This window comes from Gossypium hirsutum, chromosome D02 (assembly GCF_007990345.1).
Source record: "Gossypium hirsutum isolate 1008001.06 chromosome D02, Gossypium_hirsutum_v2.1, whole genome shotgun sequence".
In the NCBI taxonomy this organism is placed as follows: Eukaryota; Viridiplantae; Streptophyta; class Magnoliopsida; order Malvales; family Malvaceae; genus Gossypium; species Gossypium hirsutum.
In genome coordinates this window covers 23,318,336-23,325,367 of record NC_053438.1, presented here as the reverse complement: position 1 = coordinate 23,325,367, position 7,032 = coordinate 23,318,336, and positions in this window count along the sequence as shown.

Sequence of the window (7,032 nt, the reverse complement as noted above, 5' to 3'; positions counted from 1 at the left end):
TTGAACCATAGGAATATATAGGATACAAATGGCATGTCATTAGGGTTACCATGTTTTGGGTAATGGTCCTAAATGTCCTACCGGTGGTTCAGTTTCCAGCATGTGTTGCAGTTACTTGACAGCTTGTGTGACCAACACCGTGTAGCTACGTTCCGACCTACAGCTTGTGTGAGCAGATCCAGGTTACCATGTATCGGCTGCTAGTCTTAAATGTCCTATCGATGGCTAAGGTCAGCATTAGACAACTTGTGTGACCAACATCGTGTAGCTTATATTCTGACTGACAGCTTGTGTGAGCAGACCCATTTTACAGCTCGTGTGAGCTATGATTATATGTTTAGCACACTTCGTGTGAGCTTCCCCGCGTATCTAGTATTATTCTAAGTGGTTCAACAAGCATGAAAAGAGATGAATCAATAAGGGTTTCGATTGATTTCACTACGATAATTATAGAAAGGTTTGATGTATCGATGATTCAAGTAATAACATTCATGTTTATGAAAAGTATGATTTAAGTGATGCTATGTTTATATCTTCTGTGTTATGCAAATGAAATGGTAAAGAAAACAATATGAATTAAGACATGAAACTATGAATATCCTTAATATGGTGATACATGGAAATTATGTAAGTTAAGATGAGTAATAGATTCAAGTGATACGTGTTGACATTAAACGGCTATTCATGCTAATGTGTTTATGATTTGTATCATGTATACTAATATGTTTGGTGTGAATGTTTAGGCTTTGACCAAGCTTTGGTTGGATCATGCCATGTTAATTTATAGGTTATGCATTGTAATGGTAAGTGTCCAAATGGAAATATGCTTGTGTTTATGAAAGAGTGGTAAGGTTTAAAATTATAAAATGTTTAAATGCCTAAAATATTTATGTTTAAAATTATGAAATGTTAATTTATAGGTTATGCACTGTAATTTCTTATGAAATGATTTATCATGTGATTAATTTCTAAAATATTTATGTTTAAATGCACTAATTTGTGGCTATATTTGATGATATGCTTATGTCTTGTGTGTTATGCACATGAAACGGACGTGGAAAGGTAACGAAAGAGTAAGTTCATACTTGAAGTGTAAAATGATGAAAAAGGGAATGGTGAGTTGTTGAATATGGTTTAATGAATCATGCAATATTGTTATAGGTTTACTCCTGATATGTATAAATTTCATATTTGAAATGGATTGATATGACTAAAGTTTACATGAGCTTATTAAGCACGCATTGCTTACATAGTTGTTTCTCCTTTACTTTTTAGATTATCGGAATCTCGATCTGGTTGGAAGTTCATCAGAGATCTATCACACTATCGAAAAATTATATCTATAGGTTTTGATATATTGGTTAAGGTTATAATGACATGTATAGGTGAATTTATGGTTGATGATTAGTTGAATATTAGTTGATGTGTTTGGCATGTATATGTCATTTTGGTTGATGTAGCCTTGGTACATTTAGTGCCTTGTTGATATGTGTCAATTTAATAAAGTGTCAAACCATGTTTGAATAACCAAAGTGATATATGATTATATGACCTCAAAATGGTCAAGATATGGTATGTTTTGGAAAGGTTTTGAATTTAATATGGTATGTTGGTTATATATCAATTATGTTATGTTTTGGCTTGAAAACAAGTTAAGTGATAATTGGTTAAATATGCACATGTATAGGTATTTTGAATGTTAAAGTAGCCATTTGTTTTGGCTTTTGTTTATGGTATTTTGGATGATAAAATGGGTTAGTTTTTGCATGTATATAGATTTGGCCTTAAAGTGGTTGATACATTGGTTCATGATGCTTGAATGATTAAAGATGGAATGGTGGTTTATGATTCATGTTATAAATGTCTTTTGATATGTTTGAATGTGGTGATTTGATACTTTTGTTATAAATGACATATATATGGCTATTGGTGCTAGTTTTTGAATGGCACATTTGGTATCATTTGGTGTGTAATGATAGGTAAATCAAATGGTATGTTTTGATATAATCTTATTCAGAAGTTAGTGAACATTTTGGCCTATGGCTGTACATATTTAAGTATTGAGATTGAGGTGCCCTTTGGGCATATTGGTTGTATGTTTATATACCTTATTTGTGTAGCTTGATGATATATGTTTTAGTGCAAATTAAAGGCTTGTTTATAAGTGAAGATTGGATTGTAGATATGTGCTAAATTGGGTGAGAAAAATGGCCTGGAAATGACCTATTTTTTGTCCAAACGGGTAGAGACACAGGCGTGTCTCAGCCGCGTGTGACACACGGCCTGGCGACATGACCATGTGTCCCCTGTAGCTTTCAAAGGGTTGTAAGTTAGGCTGTTAGACGGCCTAGCACACAAACTGGCACACAAGCGTGTGAGGTTATTTCGAAGGGTACACGACCTAGCACACGGGCGTGTGGCTTGGCCGTGTGACCCAAGTCAGTGAGTTGCAGGGCATGGACACAGGTTGGGACACGGTAGTGTTTCCCTACTTTGAATGTCCACATGGCCGTGTGACCTCCTTCAATTTAAGAATTTTCATATTTTTTCTAGAAAAATTTAAATATTTCTAATTTAGTCCCGATTTATTTCTAATGTGTTTTTAGGGCCTCGATGGCTCGTATAAGGGACAATATGTATGCTATTTATGGAATTTGCTATGATTGATGATGTGAAGTGAATAATTTATATTTTTGATTATGTTGAAATGTAATATCTGGTAATGCTCTGTAACCCTATTGTGGTGATGGATACGAGTTTGGGTTGTTACATTTAGTGGTATCAGAGCTACAGTTTTCTTAGACTGAACGTAGCATGTATTAAGAATAGAAATACATGTCATTATATAACCTATGATAGTGTGATATCTCTCGACTATGATGAGATTAGTTTTACTTATAGACAGATATGTTTTTCAACTGAGCTAATTCCTATAATATTGAAAGCGATACTCAAGTATTTGAGTAAAAAGGTTGCTTATGATGAGTCGGAACTCATAAAGGTATGAATGAAAGTTCATAATATTACATTGATGATAAATGTTATGTTATATGTGTGTATATATGAAAGTCAAATTTTGAGGCTTTACGACCTTCACCCTTTCACCTGCACAGTCTTATACAATGGAATTCACAAGAATTATGTTAATTAAGCTCACAAGTATGAAACCGAAGAGTTTAATGGCTGAATAAATAATAATGTGACCAGAGCCGAAGATTGGTTAGTAAATAAAGATAATTCTAGAAGAGATATTAGATTTCTCTGAAGATCATTCGGGATACGTAGCGTCGCCGTTAAAGAAGAAGTTATTCATGAATAATTGACTTGTTTAGGTATAGTATCTGAAGAATGGATTAACCAAAATTTCTTTTGAATTGATTTCTTTAGTGAAACGGGATAATGTGGGATTATTGATAACTATAATAAACAGTGGAATAATGTTTGGATTGCAAAGATATTTGAATGCAGCAGTTATATTCGAGTATCTTACGACGATCTCTTCGAGGTATTCTATATGTTCTTTTATCTTCAGAGATATATGCAATTGTTCATTTTCAGATGTGATTCTTATCATATGAGAATGCTAGTTAACCATAATGTTAGATGGAAGTATTGTTAGGCTGGTTGATTTATGATCGATGTTGCTCTTTCTTTGGCATTCTATTCTATTATGTTTGGTAGAATATTCAACGAAAAGATTCGTCTAATGTTATTTTATTTCTTTTACTGGTTGATGCTCTGAATTATATATAAATGCAATTTATGTTGTCTCTGTCATGACTGATTCCAGTGTATATGAGTGATATTCTTCTTCCAGATTTTCTCTGGGGTATTATTGATCTCTTTATCATTCAATATAGGTTGTATTCTCGAAAATTTAGTAGAGTTCCACATCTTGGATTTTATTATTTCGGTTTTCTTATCATTCTTATTGTTTAATATATCAAACACGATTTATCTGTAAAGGATATTCATTGGCTGGAGGTAATTATATCTATTACGATTATAATTCCTAGTTCGATCATGGGAGCACGGTGATATACATCTCAGAGTATAGAGGTTGTATTACTGCACTCGTTATTATTGGGACTACATTCAATTTTCCCTATTTTTTAGAGTGCACTATTGATAGTTAAAGTATTGTTCTATCTATACGATGGTAACGTCAATTTCATTATAGCACTATGCTGTTAATTTATCTGATGGTTACGGATTCGGTATGGTTCAAAGTTTCGATGATATTGATTGAGATAGTTTCATTATATATCCCATTTCTAACTTTCATGAAAGGGTTAGGTGACGGTAAAAGTATAGATGTGGAAGATCGAGCTTAATCTCGTATTATAGTTCTCATTTCTCAAGTAATCTCGAATTATGTCAACAAGCCAATAACGGGATGTTATGTTTCGTTTGAGTTAATGCAGTTTGTAAAGATCTTTGATTGATATTCTGAGGGAATTATGATAGACAGTATATGTGAATTATCTTGACAAGAAGAAAGAATTATTCATTTGAAAAGTTAGTTATTCATTTGAAAAGTTAGTTAAGTTGTTTATATTCGAGCTTATTTCTCAATTTGGGAATAAATTTTTCGGATTCACGGGTAAATTGATGGACGGTCAGAATGAGGAATTCATATTATAGAAGACATGATACAGAAATATATCTACCAGATCAACTATAATCGGAAAATGTTATTATGGGTTAAAGTCGTCTGATAGTTGAAGCTATCGCGCTTAGGTTAAATAATGTTGTTTGAAGCTTTCCATGAAAGGGAACAATTATCAGTTGAAAGTTACAAATACAGACATGTCGAAAACATCAGTCAAAGTTTGATAATTTGGGTTTCATGGTTATATTTCGACAAATGATTACTGAGAATTTCTCGAATATTGTACTACTAATGATAAAGTTATGGTAGAAGAGCATCAAAGCTATTCAGTCAAATCCAGGTATAGCATCAAGATTTGATATGAATTCTAATGTGAGTTTTGAATCGAGATGGGTTATAAATGATTTATCTGTGGATTACCATTAAGAAGATGACAGAAAGATTTGATGTGATGACTTTTATCATGTAAGAGCCCGTTTCTAGTGAAATTGGAACAGTGGTTTCGGGACCACAAATCTGAAGTCAGAGAAAAAATTATTTTATTATTATTTTATGGTCTATAGTATGATATAAATATCGTATAAAAATTTCGTTAAGAAATTTTACCGTTTACATGCCTAATTTGATAAAAAGGACTAAATTGGATAAAGTGCAGAAGTTGAGTTCTAATAGCTAAATGGATTAAAAAGCTATAGAATTTTAAATTAGAGGTCCTTACATGGTAATTAGCCATTAAGGTTTATTAATGGTTAAGCATGAATAGTCATAATTGAAAATTGAATAAATTATTAAGGGTAATTTTGGAAATTAGTAATTAAAGTTAAGATAAATAAAATAAAGAAAAGACTATCATCATCATCTTTCACCAAAATAGAAAAAAAAAAAGAAACCTAGCCATGGAAGCTTGAAAATTTAGGCAAGCTTATTTTGCTTAATTAGGTATGTATTCTTGTCCCATTTTTTATGATTTCTATGTTTTCGACATCGTAGTAGCTTAATCTAGCTAGCTCGGGGACTAATTTGCAAAATTGTTAAAGTATTAGGTTTTTGCCATTGATGAATATGCTTGAATTTTGAAGTTTGATGATAGAAAATGTATGGTTGTTGTTAGATAAACAACTTTTGTAAAGAGAATTTTGATGGAATTATTAATTAGGAATTAAATTGAAAAAGATGATAAATTTATGGTAAAATTTGTGAATTTTGTGAAATTTATGGGCTGCTATTAATATGTATAAAATCGGCTAGGCTTGAGTAAGAATTAAATTGTATGAATTTCAGTTTTCGAGCCTAGGGACTAAATTACAAAGAAAATAAAAGTGTAGGGCAAAATGGTAATTTTGCAAAAAATTTCATGTTGTATTAAATTGAATAAGAATTATATTGAAATGAGTTAAATTCATTCATTAGATCCTGTCAGACCTCGTACAGAGTTAGATCGAGGCAAAGAGAAAATATCTGATTAGTTGCCTTCGTATGTACGTTCACTTGTCGAGGTAAGTTTATGTAATTAAATTGAGTATTTATATGTTTTAATTGAATCATATGTATGTGATTTGTATAATTTCCATGTATAAATACAAATTGCATATCCAATGATTACTGAGTCCCATTTGAACCTTAGAAATTCGTAGGATACAAATGACAAGTCATTAGGGTTACCGATTTGGTTTAGGTCCTGCATGTGTTGCGAACACACCACAGCTCGCATGAGCTTCCCATTATTCAACTCACATGAGCTTCCCGTTATTCAGCTCGGAGGAGCTTTCCATTTATAGCTTGTATGAGCATACAAGTACATGAATTGACAGATTACAGTTAAGCACACTTCGTCTGTACTACCCGTGTATCCATTGATAATTTAAATGGTTTAACAGGCACAGTTCTGTTATGAAATTATATGAGTTCGATATGAACTATTACCGGTATATACATGAAATTCATGAAATGTGATTACTTGATGAATTCATCCATGTGTGTTGGATCTTATATGTGATTTTCATGACTAATATGTTGGTGATTACGTGTTTAGGCTTTTGGCCAAATTGGTTGAGATATGCTATGTTTACTTACCTATTTTATGGATTAATGGTAAGTTAAATTTCGTGTTATACAAACTTACTAAGCTTAAATGCTTACTCTATGTTATTTTCCATGTTTTATAGTAATTCGAAAGTTTGTTCGGGTTGGAAGCTGGTCAGAGCTATTTCACACTATCCATCGGTCCTTTTAGTGCTTTCAGTAAATTAATTCCAATTATAATGGCATGTATAAATTAATTTGGCCAATGTTGGCATATAATTGTTTTGTTGAGATTAGCCACTTATATGGCTTGTGTTTGGTATATTTTGATGTATATATATATGTGGCCTTACCATATTTGATGTGTGTTTAATATGGTAGAATGATGAAAAGTAAAA